Here is a 19,510-nt window from a genome sequence, read left to right on the forward strand (position 1 = left end):
GCTAGTCTGTCACAGCCATGGCATGTCCATCACAGCCATGGCATGTCTGTCTCAGCCATGGCTAGTCTGTCACAGCCAAGGCATGTCCGTCACAGCCATGGCATGTCGGTCTCAGCCATGGAATGTCCATCTCAGCCATGGAATGTCCGTCGCAGCCATGTCATGTCTGTCTCAGCCATGACATGTCCGTCACAGCCATGGCATGTCTGTCACAGCCATGACATGTCATGGCATGCCCACAACTCATGTCATTCACCAAAAATCAATGATAATTCATGCATGTGTAGCATACATGTCCATACATGGACTTTGTCCGGCAGTCCTTAAACGCACCACTGTTGCTGTGAGATCCAAAAGTGAAACTGATTTCATTTCTTAATTTTAGCGATGTTGAAAACCGCTAAGTATGGGCAGGCGTTTCCCGAGGAATGGATGGGCGAGAGCCCCTGTCAGCTGGGAGCAGTAATGCTTTAGCTGCTCTTACTCGTGTTTGAGATTCACCTCCGAGGTCCCCTTTACGGCCGCGTGTTCTCTCTGTTGTTTTCTAATAAAGAGGAAATATTGGTGCCTTCCTGACCTGCTCATAGGGGCCAGGCCAGGATTTATGGGCTGTGTCGTCTCCATAGAGGCTGCTTCGGAACTGTGTCTAACATAAATGACAACGCCATAGCTCCACCGGCTCTTTTTTTTCTCGCTCAAGTGACTTTAGTCAATGCTGAATGTGTTGTTTTGCTACATGATACACTGGCTGCAACAAATTGGCTCAAGATGTGAAAATAAATAAATAAATACATTAAAAAAAATAGGACTGTGGCTTTCATTTGTTTTCACTATAAATGTTAAATAAAAAAATGTTACTGTCCATTTTGGTTGTCTGACACCAGTAGCGTCATTAGGCCTATTTTAGGGGGTCTTCAGCCCCCCCCTAAATAATTAGAATTTTTTAATTAATTTTTATATTTTAATATATATTATTTATTTTAATTTATTTATATATTTATATATAATTAACTTTATATATAAATACTATATATTTATATTATATTATTATATATTATATTACTATATTATATTATATATTATAATATATATATTTATATTATATATTTAATTTTTTGTGGTAGAAAATGAATGAATGAAATTGATTTTTATATTTTATTATATTATTTATTTTAATTTATTTATATAGTTATATAATTATATAATTTAATTTACATTTAAATACTATATATTTATATTTATATTATATTATTATATATTATATTATATTATATATATATATTATATTATATATTATAATATATATTTTTATATTATATATTTAATTTTTTTGTGGTAGAAAATGAATGAATGAAATTAATTTTTATATTTTATTATATGATTTATTTTAATTTATTTATATAATTATATAATTATATAATTTAATTTATATTTAAATATTATATATTTATTTTATATTATTATATATTATATTACTATATTATATTATATAATATATATATTATTATATTATATTATATATTATAATATATATTTTTATATTATATATTTAATTTTTTAGTGGTAGAAAATGAATGAATGAATGAAATTATTTTTTATATTTTAATATATATTATTTATTTTAATTTATTCATATATTTATATATACTTTAATTTATATATTTTATTTTTTTTTATTGGACCAGTCCAGGGTGTACCCCGCCTCTCGCCCGAAAACTGCTGGGATAGGCTCCTGCACCCCCGCGACCCTTGTGAGGAAAAGCGGTAGAAAATGAATGAATGAAATTAATTTTTATATTTTAATATATATTATTTATTTTAATTTATTGATATATTTATGTATAATTTAATTTATATTTTTTAATTTTTTTAGTGGACCAGTCCCTCTCGCTTGAAGACAGCTGGGATAGGCTCCAGCAAATCATTTACCACAAAGAGATTTCCCCTACTTATTATAAATAAAAGCTTATTTCCATCTGCGATTAAATGCGATTAATTGTGAGTTAACTATGCACAAATTGTGACTAATTGCAATGAAATATTTTGATCGATCAAAAAATCGTCAATTTTTTTTTACATACATATATTGGCTATGAAAGCTCTGTGGTGATTATGCAATATTTGAATGAGGTTTTCATAAGTTTATGATATATGCTATAAATAATAAATGAGAATAAGTGCATTCTAATCAACACTATGAAATGTGTGTGTGTGTTACTACACATTGTGGGATATGACAAAGCAGCACAAATCCAACCTCCAGGGGTCCTACCTGGACGTGGCAGCCCCCCTTTTTTTCATTAAAATCCTGCAGCTGAGGCTCGGTTACACAATGTGACAAAACTAGACAAGGGCAAACCTATTTGACCTGGACCCGACCTTGAAATTTGCTAGGACGCATCTATTGGTCTCGGGCTTGAATGCAAATTGATGCAGAGCATTGTCAAGGAGAGAGAGTGTGTGTGTCTGTGTGTTGGATTTTACCCTTGGCCTTGCTGCGTTTACTTCAGCTCCCCTTTTTGTGAAAATATCCTCAAATGAGCAGAAAAATCACATTTTTTTCATATTATGTAACAAATCACGGTGGTATTTTTTCACCTGCTTGCCGGTACACATGGACTACAATCGGAGCGAGTACATTCCCTCCCCCGACTGTGATTACTGCAGTATTTTTGTTGGTCTTGTGAGAGCCACAGAGGTACTGAAGTGAGGTAATTGAAGTGTATGAGAGCAACCTGCTCTGCTGAGACATGAGAGTAAAGTTGCTGCCATGTAATTACAGGTCATATGTTGACCACAGCAGTCGCACACGCACACACACACACACACACACACAACAGCTACTGTCAAACATTGTGACACACACACACACACACACACACACACACAAGCCACCGTCTGGAGAGTCAACCCTCAGTAAGTAAATACAAACCCTAAAGGGCAAAATTGTGAGGACTCGTATAAAGTCACTGCAAAAGAAATGCTGCTCTTTGACATGGTTGAAAAGCCAGCATTTCAAGAAATGCTGCAAATGTTTGACAGTAGGAATTGCATCTGAGAAAATACATGTCACAAATAACAATTCCACAGTAAGTCATTGCAAAAAAAATTGCTGCTCTTTAACATGGTTGAAAAGCCAGCATTTCAAGAAATGCTGCAAATGTTTGACAGTAGGAATTGCATCTGAGAAAATACATGTCACAAATAACAATTCCACAGTAAGTAATTGCAAAAAAAATTGCTGCTCTTTAACATGGTTGAAAAGCCAGCATTTCAAGAAATGCTGCAAATGTTTGACAGTAGGAATTGCATCTGAGAAAATACGTGTCACAAATAACAATTCCACAGTAAGTAATTGCAAAAAAAATTGCTGCTCTTTAACATGGTCGAAAAGCCAGCATTTCAAGAAATGCTGCAAATGTTTGACAGTAGGAATTGCATCTGAGAAAATACATGTCACAAATAATTCCACAGTAAGTCATTGCAAAAAAAATTGCTGCTCTTTAACATGGTCGAAAAGCCAGCATTTCAAGAAATGCTGCAAATGTTTGACAGTAGGAATTGCATCTGAGAAAATACATGTCACAAATAACAATTCCACAGTAAGTCATTGCAAAAAAAATTGCTGCTCTTTAACATGGTCGAAAAGCCAGCATTTCAAGAAATGCTGCAAATGTTTGACAGTAGGAATTGCATCTGAGAAAATACATGTCACAAATGACAATTCCAGAGTAAAAGTCAGATTTTTTTGTACTTTTCTTAAAGTTAATGTGAAAATCTCATCTCGTTCTGCTCTTTAACATGGTTAAAAAGCCAGCATTTCAAGAAATGCTGCAAATGTTTGACAGTAGGAATTGCATCTGAGAAAATACATGTCACAAATGACAATTACGCAGAAAAAGTCAGATTTTTTTTGTACTTTTCTTATAGTTAATGTGAAAATCACATCTCGTGCTGCTCTTTAACATGGTTAAAAAGCCAGCATTTCAAGAAATGCTGCAAATGTTCAACAGCAGGAATTACGTCTGAGAAAATACATGTCACAAATGACAATTCCGCTGAAAAAGTCAGATTTTTTTTTACTTTTTTTTAAAGTTAATGTGAAAATCTCATCTCGTGCTGCTCTTTAACATGGTTAAAAAGCCAGCATTTCAAGAAATGCTGCAAATGTTCAACAGTAAAAATTGCATCTGAGAAAATACATGTCACAAATGACAATTCCAGAGTAAAAGTCAGATTTTTTTTGTACTTTTCTTAATGTGAAAATCTCATCTCGTGCTGCTCTTTAACATGGTTAAAAAGCCAGCATTTCAAGAAATGCTGCAAATGTTCAACAGCAGGAATTGCGTCTGACAAAATACCGTACATGTCACAAATCACATCCAAAACAAGCGCATACCTTCAAATACTTCTACATGACACATGATACAAAGTAGTACTACTACAATACCACAATATCCGACAAGTGTGGGCCTTTTTTTGCGTGTTCCATTCAGAGACGAGCTCTACAAATGGCCGCGCGGTAACAGCTGCCCCACGTCAAGTCCAGTCATTCGTTATTACCTCATGGCTCCATCTGATGCGACGCGCAATTGGATGCGCTTCTCTGGGTTCAAAGGTCAAGCCTTTAAAAAGGGAATTACTTCACTGACACAATAAGAGATGACAGTTTATTTGACGTCTTACCGCCACTTCACTCCCCGCCGATATCCGGCCCTGCCCTGCATCCTTAACTGCTCTCCTGGGAGCTGTGTGTGTGTGTGTGTGTGTGTGTGTGTTTTGATTTCATGTGTTAATGTAGCAAATCAATTTCTCTTATGATATTATAATGAGCTGATTTAATGAATCGATAAAAAAAACTGCCCCAAAATGTTCATTTTGGATCAGATCTCTGATTTTCTTGGTGGTTACGTTCTAAAAGCGCCAACCAATACTATTGAGTCGCTCATAAAAACGTCACACATAGCTACTATGGTGCATTCAAGGACTCTGAAACAATGGGAAAAATCTCAACACTTGATGAAGCAATATAAACAGCGAAGCATACAAACATAAAGAAAACACAAATAATAAAATCAAGAGAGTATCGCATCGAGGTCCATGTAGTGAAAAATTTATTTTCCACCCATGTACTGTAGATATGCTAAAAAAAAAAAGTGCTATTTTGCACATGATTGTGCCCATTTTGACTGATCTTTCAAGACTCCCAAAAGTCTATCAGAAAAAAAATTATATATTTTTTCATTCTTCAGTAATCAGCATAGGTAAGTTTCAGTTCCCAACTAAAAAAGAAAAATACATTTAATTTAATTTACAAAACTTCTCTTTTCTTCTCCTTCCTGATGAATTCTGACACCTGGCGGCCGTTTTTATGTCTTACAATTGCTATGCGGTGACATCCATTAGTGGGGAGGCGCATCATTTCCTATTTTTGTGTCTTGCTAAAAAAAAAAAAAAAAACTCTAAAAGACAAAAACTTTTTGCATTGAATTAATTAAATTCACTTCACTCTCGGCTTTTTCCTCACAATTTTTGCAGTTTTTAAAAAAATATTTTTATAAATTCCAAAATATATTTTGTATTATTATATAATTACAAAATAATATTTTAAAATAATATTTTGTAGTTATATTTTTAACTACAAAAAAACTTTGCATTGAATAAATTAAATTCACTTCACTCTCGGCTTTTTCCTCACAATTTTTGCAGTTTTTTAAAAAATATTTTTATAAATTAGAAAATATATTTTGTATTATTATATAATTACAAAATAATATTTTAAAATAATATTTTGTAGTTATATTTTTAACTACAAAAAAACTTTGCATTGAATAAATTAAATTCACTTCACTCTGCTTTTTCCTCACAATTTTTGCAGGTTTTTTTAAAAATATTTTTATAAATTAGAAAATATATTTTGTATTATTATATAATTACAAAATAATATTTTAAAATAATATTTTGTAGTTATATTTTTAACTACAAAAAAACTTTGCATTGAATAAATTAAATTGACTTCACTCTCTGCTTTTTCCTCACAATTTTTGCAGGTTTTTTTAAAAATATTTTTATAAATTAGAAAATATATTTTGTATTATTATATAATTACAAAATAATATTTTAAAATAATATTTTGTAGTTATATTTTTAACTACAAAAAAAACTTTGCATTGAATAACTTTGCATTAAATTCACTTCACCCTCGGCTTTTTTCTCACAATTTTTGCATTTTTAAAAAAATATTTTTATAAATTAGAAAATATATTTTGTATGATTATATAATTATTATAGAATTATTTAAAAAACTATTATAATTATTATATTTAATATATAATATAACTACAAAATAATATTTTAAAAAATGATATTTTTTAACTACAAAAAATTTTTTTTCTGACGAAAGACAGAAGTCTAATCTTTATTTTGGTAGGGTCCGTGTTTACATAGCCATAGAACACAATAATCTGTGTGCCTTGAAAAATCAAATTGTCCAAATTGTCTGAAATGGACACTACTTGAGCTTTTTTAACAATTTTTGCTTTTTTTTTTTTTTTAGAATATGCAGAGGGCCAACAAGCAAAGAGCAGCATTCCACAAAACGGCCCATGGGCCTCAAATTGAAGATCCCTGCTGTTAGGTGTGTTTACAATGAACTGACAGCGTGTCACGTAGAGTGTGTGTGTGTGTCGACATATGTGAAACAAGGGCAGAGTGAGTGATTGACACTTGTGTGTGTGTGTGTGTGTGTGTGTGTGTGTGTGTGTGTGTGTCACCCAGGGGGATTCAGAGAGACACAAGCAGTTTGGCAGGTCATTATCAGTGTGTCACACTGCAGCGTGACGACAAAGAAACACAACGTGCGCGTCTTTCCCTGGGTCATTGACGAACGTCTATCCCGGGCGGATCAATCGGGCCAATCAATGGAAGGGCCGACCGGCAATTCCCTGCCATCAATACGGGCCTCGTTGCGGGGCTCCAGACGCGCCAAAATGGCCGTGGCACTTAATGAAGTTGTTAATTGCCGTGTTAAGCATTCTAAGGTTCCCCTCCCCAGCCCAAGACGGTAATGGGGGAGTGGCTCAATCATTCGGCTATCAGCACCACTAAATTTAATCACAAAGTGAGCACAGTTTGCCATCGCAGAGAGGGCCGAAATTGTGCCCCCCCCCCCCCCCACACACACACAAATAAACGTACAACAACTATCAACAACTGGCTTTGGCAATGATATATAGTGGTTGAGGAAATTATTCACATTCTCTTCAGTTTATTCCAAAATTGAATAAATGCATATTTTATCCTCAAAATTCTACATAAAACACATTATAAGGACAACATCAGAAAATATTTTTTGAATTTTTTGTACATTTATTAAAAATAAAAAAGTAAGAAATATTCACTCCATTCATTTTCATTCATTCATTTTCTACCGCGGGGGTGCTGGAGCCTACACCAGCTGTATTTAGGGCGAGAAGCGGGGTACATTTCCGTACAAAACTGTTCATTTCAGTGAACAAGATCATTCCGGTTCATTCAGTAAAAAAGATCCGTTCATTTCGGTCAATTGGTCATTTCGGAATCAATAGCGCAACAACACATAATGACTACAGGTGTGTCGGTCATGAACAAACGGGTCAAAGGAACTGGTTCTTTTTTTGTGAACTGAATGAACGAGGTCATTAACAGTGTCGGTCAATCTCTCGGTGTCGGTCTTTCACCCACCCACAGAGCGAGGCGTGACGATAGGATAAGCACGCAGATAGTCCCGCCCTGCAAAAGGAACGGTGAACTGACTCTGCAGTCAATCGAATTTGCAACTGAACGGACTGAACGGGTATTTTAGTGATTATTGTGTCGTTGTTTTTATTTTATTATGTCGTTGCCTGGCTCCTGTGTTATTATAATAATAATAATAATAATAATGTGGAGAATAAATAGATGACATTAAATATGAACAACAATGTACAGCGGAAACAGTAATTTGTACAAATAATTTTGAATAAATTATTATTATTATAATATTAAAATGAATAATAATAATAATAATAAAATAAAGAATAAATCAAATAAAATATATCCATTAAATAAATACTAAATGTACAAATTCATTATTTATTTATATAATAAATATTATAAATATATGTATTTATATAATAAATTTGTACAAATAATTTAAATAATTTTGAATAAATAATAATAATTATTATAATATTAAAATTATTATTAATAATAATAATAATACTAATAGTAATAATAATAATAATAATAAAGAACTAACCAAATAAAATATATCCATTAAATAAATAATAAATAACAAATGTGTACAAGTAATTTAAATAATTTTGAATAAATAATTATTATTATAATATTAAAATAAATAATAATAATAAAATAAAAAATAAATCAAATAAAATATATCCATTAAATAAATACTAAATGTGTACAAATAATTTAAAATTATTTAAATTATTTGTACAAATTTATTATTTATTTATATAATATAAATATTATAAATATATTTATTTACATAACACATTTGTACAAATAATTTTAATAATTTTGAATAAATAATAATAATTATTATAATATTAAAATAAATAATAATAATAATAACAATAATAATAATAATAAAGAACAAACCAAATAAAATATATCCATTAAATAAATAATAAATAACAAATTTGTACAAGTAATTAAAATAATTTTAAATAGTTATTATAATATTAAAATAAATAATAATAATGAAATAAAGAATAAATACAATAAAATATATCCATTAAATAAATAATAAATTTGTACAAATAATTTAAATAATTTTGAATAAATAATAATAATTATTGTTATAATAAAATAAAGAATAAATAAAATAAAATATATCCATTAAATAAACAATAAATGTGTACAAATAATTTAAATAATTTTGAATAACTAATAATTAATATTATAATAATAAAACAAAGAATAAATAAAATTAAATATATCCATTAAATAAATAATAAATGTGTACAAATAATTTAAATAATTTTGAATACATAATCATAATTATTATAATAATAAAATAAAGAATAAATAAAATATATCCATGAAATAAATACAATAAATCCATTCATCCTATGTATTTATAGCTTATCCCTCGCTTGTCAAGTCCAGTGGTACGGGATTATCGTCCACAACCCTGCTTTCCTGTATCAAGACATCCACACGCGTCTCGTTGCTCTGCGTCATTTCAATTTCCCGGCAGCCTGAATCAGCCGTGAAGCAAAGAAACGTTGAATGCGAGCAGAGCACTCCACATGCATCAACACTGCTCTTCCCTGCTTTGCCGGGTAATTACAGAGAGGGGCAATTAGAGGCCCAAATGATATGGAGCCCCCGATGCCATTGAACTCACACATATGCAAATGTGGTCCAGGCTGGAGCACTTCCTGCTCTGGTCGTCGTGAAAAGTGGAAGTCGGACAAACAAGCGCTGCTGCTCTGTTAAAAGAGTAAAAAAAAAAAAGCTCAAGTAGTGGCCATTTTAGACAATTTGGACAATTTGATTTTTCAAGGCACACAGATTATTGTGTTCTATGGCTATTTAAACACAGACCCTACCAAAATAAAGATTAGACTCCTGTCTATCGTCAGAAAAAAGTTTTTTTGTAGTAAAAAACTACATAATATATAACTACAAAATATTATTTTGTAGTTATATTATATATTAAATATAATAATTATAATATTTTTTTATAATTATATAATAATACAAAATATATTTTCTAATTTATAAAAAATATTTAAAAAAACTGCAAAAATTGTGAGGAAATCAATTTCTTCTGGGAAAGAAATCACACAACAGCTACTGTCAAACATTGTGACACACACACACACACACACACACACAAGCCACCGTCTGGAGAGTCAACCCTCAGTAAGTAAATACAAACCCTAAAGGGCAAAATTGTGAGGACTCGTATAAAGTCACTGCAAAAGAAATGCTGCTCTTTAACACGGTTGAAAAGCCAGCATTTCAAGATATGCTGCAAATGTTCAACAGTAGTAATTGCAAAATGGACAAAATACATGCCACAAACGACATTGGGTCGATTCAGTCCCAAAACAAGTACTACAAAATGAAGGGACTCTGGTTTTCATTGAAAGAAACAGAAAGTCATTGCAAAAAAAATGCTGCTCTTTAACATGGTCGAAAAGCCAGCATTTCAAGAAATGCTGCAAATGTTTGACAGTAGGAATTGCATCTGAGAAAATACATGTCACAAACGACAATTCCGCAGAAAAAGTCAATTTATTTTTGTACCTTTCTTAAAGTTAATGTGAAAATCACATCTCGTGCTGCTCTTTAACATGGTTAAAAAGCCAGCATTTCAAGAAATGCTGCAAATGTTTGACAGTAGGAATTGCATCTGAGAAAATACATGTCACAAATGACAATTCCGCTGAAAAAATCCGATTTTTTTTGTACTTTTCTTAAAGTTAACGTGAAAATCTCATCTCATGCTGCTCTTTAACATGGTTAAAAAGCCAGCATTTCAAGAAATACTGCAAATGTTTGACAGTAGGAATTGTATCTGAGAAATACGTGTCACAAACGACAATTCCGCAGAAAAAGTCAATTTATTTTTGTACTTTTCTTAAAGTTAATGTGAAAATCACATCTCGTGCTGCTCTTTAACATGGTTAAAAAGCCAGCATTTCAAGAAATGCTGCAAATGTTTGACAGTAGGAATTGTATCTGAGAAAATACGTGTCACAAACGACAATTCCGCAGAAAAAGTCAATTTATTTTTGTACTTTTCTTAAAGTTAATGTGAAAATCACATCTCGTGCTGCTCTTTAACATGGTTAAAAAGCCAGCATTTCAAGAAATGCTGCAAATGTTTGACAGTAGGAATTGCATCTGAGAAAATACATGTCACAAATGACAATTCCGCTGAAAAAATCCGATTTTTTTGTACTTTTCTTAAAGTTAACGTGAAAATCTCATCTCATGCTGCTCTTTAACATGGTTAAAAAGCCAGCATTTCAAGAAATACTGCAAATGTTTGACAGTAGGAATTGTATCTGAGAAAATACGTGTCACAAACGACAATTCCGCAGAAAAAGTCAATTTATTTTTGTACTTTTCTTAAAGTTAATGTGAAAATCACATCTCGTGCTGCTCTTTAACATGGTTAAAAAGCCAGCATTTCAAGAAATGCTGCAAATGTTTGACAGTAGGAATTGCATCTGAGAAAATACATGTCACAAATGACAATTCCGCTGAAAAAATCCGATTTTTTTTGTACTTTTCTTAAAGTTAACGTGAAAATCTCATCTCATGCTGCTCTTTAACATGGTTAAAAAGCCAGCATTTCAAGAAATACTGCAAATGTTTGACAGTAGGAATTGTATCTGAGAAAATACGTGTCACAAACGACAATTCCGCAGAAAAAGTCAATTTATTTTTGTACTTTTCTTAAAGTTAATGTGAAAATCTCATCTCGTGCTGCTCTTTAACATGGTTAAAAAGCCAGCATTTCAAGAAATGCTGCAAATGTTTGACAGTAGGAATTGCATCTGAGAAAATACATGTCACAAATGACAATTCCGCTGAAAAAATCCGATTTTTTTGTACTTTTCTTAAAGTTAACGTGAAAATCTCATCTCATGCTGCTCTTTAACATGGTTAAAAAGCCAGCATTTCAAGAAATACTGCAAATGTTTGACAGTAGGAATTGCATCTGAGAAAATACATGTCACAAACGACAATTCCGCAGAAAAAGTCAATTTATTTTTGTACTTTTCTTAAAGTTAATGTGAAAATCACATCTCGTGCTGCTCTTTAACATGGTTAAAAAGCCAGCATTTCAAGAAATGCTGCAAATGTTTGACAGTAGGAATTGCATCTGAGAAAATACATGTCACAAATGACAATTCCGCTGAAAAAATCCGATTTTTTTGTACTTTTCTTAAAGTTAACGTGAAAATCTCATCTCATGCTGCTCTTTAACATGGTTAAAAAGCCAGCATTTCAAGAAATACTGCAAATGTTTGACAGTAGGAATTGCATCTGAGAAAATACATGTCACAAATGACAATTCCACAGTAAAAGTCAGAAAAATGCAACTCTAGGCTCTGTGAACAGGCTTGCCAACAGCAAGGTGTGCAATAAAAGTGTTTGCCTTCCATATGGGTACCCGCGCACCCTAAGGCTCCGGGGGCCACCTATTGAGTCCTGGTGTGTCCCCCGCTTTTTTTTGTCCCTAGATGGCAAAAACAATTTTGCCCACAATCACAGTGGGGCCTGGCTGCAATTCAACCATTTACTCCAGTAATTAACAACACTCGTACACGCTGTTAACAATGTCACAGCGGCAAACCGCAAAGGTTACAGCCGGAAGCTTGCACACCCACGGAAAAGAAAAACAATATTAACATTAAAAGGTGAGGACAACTGTTGGCAATGATTATCTCATAATTAGAGGAGACAAAGCGCTCTCTGTATCTAGTGGCAAAACACTGTAATTACTGCGCTGACAGAAAATCAAAGGCTACTTTGTAAGCAGCGTGTAAAAATTAACATTCGGGGGGGGGGGGGGCCCTCGAGCTGTATGTCCTGATTAGAAACATATTAAATCAATGCATCGCTAACTGCTGTGCATAAATACGTCCCCTCCTGAAGGAGGCTATAATTGCCAGAGCACAAATAGTGGCTTCCAATTTTCAGAAGGATATGGCTTTTATCCTCATTTATTGTAATGGCGTGCTATTTAGGTGCTAAGCGTATGATCCCGTTGTTTTGCAAGCCAAGTACGGTTTTGCACCCGATGATGATGATGATGATGATGATGATGATCAAAGTATGTGGGGCTTGGATTTTTTTTTTTTTGGAGCGACGGTGTGTATGTTTTGTTTTGGTGCATTTACATGTTCAGAAAAACAGACGCTCAATTGCTGCTGGGTTGGTTGGAAGACATTGATGCTAGGGAGATGAGACGGAGCATGGTTTGTGGGGGAGGTGGGTGTGGGTGGGGGGTCCGGGGGGGAACCAGACCAGGTGAGGTTTTAACATGGATTTTAGGGAAAAAAATATTTTGAAATGTTTATTACCCCACAAATTGATGCTCAGAGATATTATTGTCAACAGTTTTAGATCAAATAATATAATGTAATAATAATAAAAATAACAATAATAATAAAAAATAAAAATAATTAAAAAACAATAATAAAAATAATAATATAATGTAATAATATAGCAATATATTGAATAATAATAATAACAATAATAATGATAATAATAATAATAATAATAATATCATATTTATAAAAACTAAATATAACAAAAAACATATAGATACGTTATACCAAGGGGGAACCGGGTCCGGGGGTCTGGGGGGAACCAGATCAGGTGAGGTTTTAACATGGATTTTGAGAAAAAAATATTTGGAAATGTTTATTGTCCCACAAATTGATGCTCAGAGATATTATTGTCAACAGTTTTAGATCAAATAATATAATGTAATAATAATAATATTATAATAATAAAAATTACAATAATAATAAAAACAATAAAATAAATAATAATAATACATAATAATAATACATAATAATGTAATGTAATAAAATAAAAATATATTGAATAATAATAATAATAATAATAATAATAATAATAATATCATATTTTATAAAAACTAACTATAACAAAAAACATATACATACATTATACCAATTTATAACTCATTCGATCCCAGGCAGTTTTCATTGGCGGCCATTTTGGACTATTTTAACTGATCTTTCAAGGCACACACAATATTGTGTTCTACGATTATATAAACACAAAACGTACCAACCCCCCCCACCCCCAACACATTAGAATCCCGTCTTTCATCAGAAAAAAAAGTTTGTTTCTACCTTTTTCCGTTCTTTAGTAATCAGCAGTAGAACATAGGTAAGTTTCAGGAAAATATCAGTTTTTGTCAAAAGATACATTTCAAGCATAATTGTCACTTTGATACAAATGTTTTCAAATATCTAAACAAAAAAACAACACAAACAATGGGTTTGTTTGGCATCTAATTAATAATACGTTTACAATATAACACCATGAAATATTTACAATTTTCATATTTTGAACTGAATTATTTGTGCTCATGTGTGATTCTTCCGTTCTGCTAAACTTGTATCAAAGACGATAGCAGCTCTGCATGCTAGCAAAGACTTTAATAATACAATAATAATGATATATTGCATACATTAAATATGATTATTGACCTTATCTTCTTCTTTATTTTTATGTTAATAAATTGAAAAAATCAGAATGGATTACCGCAGCACGTGGCGTCGCAGAAGAGCTGTCGTAAAAATGTAGGGAAAAGAAAGTGTTGCGCATGCGCAGAACCCCTCGTGTTTCCGGTACGGATGTGCGCAGTAACAAGATTTGATAGCCACCTAGCTAGCTTGATTCAATTATCCGCTGTGCTAGCTATTGAGAACATTAGTAGAAAAAAAATGTGTATTGACTTACCGACACCTTAGCAAGCGTTTCCACGGTCCAACGTCTAACCGAGGTAATTGAGCTGAAGATAGCCGAAGATAACTTGAAGATAACTTCCGGGTTGGAACTTTTTGGTGAAGACGTCACTTGTTCCTTCTTCTTCACTCGACGGAAAAAGTGACGAAAAGTATAAAGAAAAAAACTCAAAGACAAGGGTAAGTAGAATAAGTAGATTAGCTTGTGGTTTTTTTTTTGCGTTATGAGCACTTTAAAATCCAGTGTGGAGAAAAAAAAAACACCGGTAGGTGCTGTCATTTCGTGCAAGTGTATCCTCTGGCGACCTCTGCTGTTCAAAAAGGGATACTGCAGCGAATGGAAGGAGTTAGACTTGAGAGCTTGTTACTCCTAATGAGCCCTGAGGTAACAAAACATGGCGGCATGATGCAGCATAGAAGTTCCACACCGACGCACCATCGCGGTTACACACTGCTTCCCTCCGGAAACCCTCCAAATGAATTCTCAATAATGAACAATCTCATTCCACCCCCAACCCGGAAGGCCCGACTGAAGGCTTCGAGCAAAGTATGAACATATCCGTATAGTTAATTTAAAACAAATTTACATCGGGGTGTTAATTATTTAACAGCAACTTGGAGAAACTTCTTAATTATTCTTCTCCACACCGCATTTCCCCCAGCACACGGGCCGCCTTAAGTGCAAATAAAGCCACCCATCTGTTTGTAATTACAACGGCATTATTTAAGGCGTCCCGGCTAATCTTTTTGACTGCACATTCCATTAAAAAGGCGTGCAGCTTCCCGTTTGGGAATTCGGTTCGGAAAGTGACTTCACAGCAGCCCCGAATTCGATGATGGTTTGACGAAAAGCGTCATGTTTTATGTCCAGTAAATTTGTCCAGAATACGGTCGGAAACGTATAAGAATATAGCGGTACTTTTACGAGAAAGAAGTGTTTTAAAAGTAAATCCTACATTTATGGCTTTATTCTCATCAATATATGACTTTTGGCGTTTTTTTTTTTTTTTTTACGAGAATACAGCTGTAATTTTATGAAAAAAAAAGTATCCATTTACGGAATAAAGTCGTAAATTTACAAGAATAAAGTTGTAAATGTATGAGAAAAAAGTGGTAAATTTGCGTGAATTAAGTGGTAAATTTCAGCAAATAAAGTCATCGATTTACAAGGAAAAAGTTGTACATTTGCGAGAATAAAGTCATAAATTTACAGGAATAAAGTCTGAAACTTTGGGAAATGAAGTAGGAAATTTACAGGAAAAAAGTTATACATTTTGGATAATAAAGTCATACATTGAGGAGAAAAAAGTAGTAAATTTACGTGAATAACGTCGGAAATTACTGAGAATAAAGTCATGAATTTACGCGAAAAAGTCGTACATTTGCGAGAACAAAGTCATAAATTTACAGGAATAATGTCGAAAATTACTGAGAATAAGGTCATGAATTTACGCAAAAAAGTCGTACATTTTTGCGAGAACTAAGTCATAAATTTACAGGAATAAAGTCAAACTTTGGAAAATATAGTAGGAAATTTACAGGGAAAAAGTTATACATTTTAGATAATAAAGTCATACATTTACGAGAAAAAAGTAGTTAATTTTACAGGAATAATGTAGAAAATTACTGAGAATAAAGTAATAAATTTACGCAAAAAAGTCGTACATTTGCAAGAACAAAGTCATAAATTTACAGGAATAAAGTAGTAAATTTACAGGAATAATGTCGAAAATTACTGAGAATAAAGTCATGAATTTACGCAAAAAAAGTCGTACATTTTTGTGAGAACAAAGTCATAAATTAACAGGAATAAAGTCTGAAAGTTTGGAAAATAAAGTAGAAAATTTACAGGAAAAAAGTTATAAATTTTAGACAATAAAGTCATACATTTAAGAGAAAAAAGTAGTAAATTTACGGGAATAACATCGAAAATTACTGAGAATAAAGTCATGAATTTACGCAAAAAAAGTCGTACATTTTTGTGAGAACAAAGTCATAAATTTACTGGAATAAAGTCTGAAACTTTGGAAAATAAAGTAGGAAATTTACGCAAAAAAAGTCGTAAATGTGCGGGAATAAAGTCAGAAATTTACAAGATTTAAAATTTACACCATCAAAGTCATGAATTTGTCGAAATAAAAGTGCAAATTTTTTAACCATAAACTTTAAATTTAAGGCTTTATTCTCTGAAATGTATTACTTTTTTCTTGAAAGTGTACGACGTTTTAAAAGGTACTGGAATAAAGCTGGTAATTTATGAAAGTTTACGAAGTTTGAGATAATAAAGTCATACATTTACGAGAAAAAAAGTTGTAAATTTGCTAGAATAAAGTTGTAATTTAACATGAAAAAGTTGTAAATTTACAGGAATAAAGTAAAAAAAAATTTACAGGAAAAAGTCGTAAATTTGCTAGAATAAAATTGTAATTTAACATGAAAAAGTTGTAAATTTACAGGAATAAAGTAAAAAAAAAATTACAGGAAAAAGTCGTAAATTTGCTAGAATAAAGTTGTAATTTAACATGAAAAAGTTGTAAATTTACAAGAATAAAGTGAAAAAAAAATTACAGGAAAAAGTCGTAAATTTGCTAGAATAAAGTTGTAATTTAACATGAAAAAGTTGTAAATTTACAAGAATAAAGTGAAAAAAAAATTACAGGAAAAAGTCGTAAATTTGCTAGAATAAAGTTGTAATTTAACATGAAAAAGTTGTAAATTTACAAGAATAAAGTAAAAAAAAATTTACAGGAAAAAGTCGTAAATTTGCGGGAATAAAGTCGTAAATTTGCAAGACTGAAGTTATAAATTTACAAGAAAACAGTCGTACATTTATCAGAATAAAAGGTAAACTTATTGGAAAAAACTTTTTTTTAGCCGTGAATCGTATATATTTACGGCTTTATTGTCTGAAATTTATAAGCGGTAAAAAAAAAACCTGTTAAAAATGTTTTCTTCTTGTGAATGTACGAGAATAGAGCTGTAAATGTACAAGAAAATTGTCGTAAATTTACAGGAATAACGTTAACGGTAATTTATGGAAATAAAGTTGGACATTTACAAAAAAAAAAGTAATGAATTTGCGAGAATAAAGTAAAAAAAAATTCTGAGAATAAAGTCATTCATTTATGAGGGAAAAAGTCGCAATTTTACAAGAAAAAAGTCGTACATTTGAAAATTCAAGGGAAAAAATTTTTATGATTAAAAAAATTTATGATAAAAAAAAGCCATAAATGTACGATTTTTTTTTTGTATATTTACAACTTTACTCTCATGAATTTGTGACCAATATTCTCGGAAAAGTACGACGTTTTGTCTGAAAAAACTTTACCCCGGTAAATTCCATTTTTTGTGTTTGTTGTCCAAATACTGCATAGTACTTTCTATTTACTTCGACGCATCTTTCGTTGTGTACTTGCTAACGTTTCTCCCAAATAATTTGGTACGCTCCCGAAGTGACGAGAAGTCCTAGCGTAGCGGAAGCTTGCCAAAAATCCGAAACAAGCAATTAACCCATCCCTTGGCCCAGAGGCGTGCACGGCGGCGTGGAGCGAGCAGGTAGCGCTGTTGGCTGGCGGACATCCCCGTCTCCCGTCGGAGGAAACGAGGGAACATGTGGTGGAAGCAGACGGACGCCTGGCACGGCGCGGGCGGGAAAGCAGCGCCTGAAAGCTTCATTATGTCCCAGCTGTTGGACTCGCTGTCGCCTACAGCCAAAGCAACCGTGACACAACCAATGGCGTCGCTGAGAGTAAACTTGTTTTCTCTCTTTGTGTTTAGTAGGGAAACATGGATGATTCGATGTCTTATGTTCGATTGGGACAGACGGACATGCTAATTCTTATTATGTGCATGTCCGCATTTCGCTAGCATTCAGCTAGCATTTAGCTAGGGGTGGCCATACTTCAATCCCTCCTTTATGGCGCTTAATACGCTTCTTTGTAGGTTGTATTCAACCACAGAAAAGCGGTCACATATTCTTTTTTTTTTTTTTATGCGATACCGTGAGGAGCCCCCGGGCTGCACTTTGGACACCCCTACCCTAAAGACTGGACAAACATGATTCATTAAATATAAGTAAGATAATTTAAAAAAAACAACTAAAAATACATATATGTGTAAATACATGATCAAAATAAATAATAAAAATAAATAAAATACTAAAAATGTAAAAATGCATTGTAGTTATTTTTACATTTTTAAAAAGTATGAAATTAAAAACCTAAAGAAAATGTACATAAAAAACTAATAATAAATAAAATAAAAATGCATGTATTTTAGTTACTCAAAAATATAAAAAAAATATATTTTTAAATAAAATATAATTAAAATATATAATTAAAATAAATAATTAAAATATATTAATATTAAAAAATATTTTTCATATATAATAAGATAATTTTAAATACTACTATATAAATAAAAAGTAATCAAAAAATAATTGAATTAATAAAAATAATAAATGTAATAGTTAAATAAATAAATAAATAAAATACAAAAATTGTATGATTAGTTATATATTTTCAAGTATTTAACATGAATGTTATTTTTTTTTACATATAAATAAAATAAAAAAAAAACCTCCAGAATAATATATAACAACATAATAATATCCAAAATGAAATGAAATGATGGCAGCTTTCCCAATGGCTGCCATCATTTCAGTCGATAAAAGCGCACGTCTGCGGAAGACAACACGCTGAGCGTAACAAATGATCTCCAGACATGGACGCCGGAGATGAACATTGACCTTTACTGACCTTTCCCGCCTTATCGGCTCCTCGTTGGCCTTTACGTGGCGTCGCCGCTGAGGTCCTGCACACTTATTTCTATTAAGGCCCTCAGAGATGACAACAAACACGTAGTGCGTCTGCACCGCCGCTCCACCGCCGCCATCGTTCCATCACAATCAGTCATCTTGGCCTGATGGAACTGATGAAGGCTACTGTAGAGATCTTAGTTATAGGTGTCATTTATAGAATGCAATTATTTTTAATAAACAC

The sequence above is a fragment of the Doryrhamphus excisus genome, linkage group LG1 (genome assembly GCF_037039965.1).
Source record: "Doryrhamphus excisus strain RoL-2023G ecotype Guam linkage group LG1, RoL_Dexc_Guam_v1.1, whole genome shotgun sequence".
NCBI classification, from domain to species: domain Eukaryota; kingdom Metazoa; phylum Chordata; class Actinopteri; order Syngnathiformes; family Syngnathidae; genus Doryrhamphus; species Doryrhamphus excisus.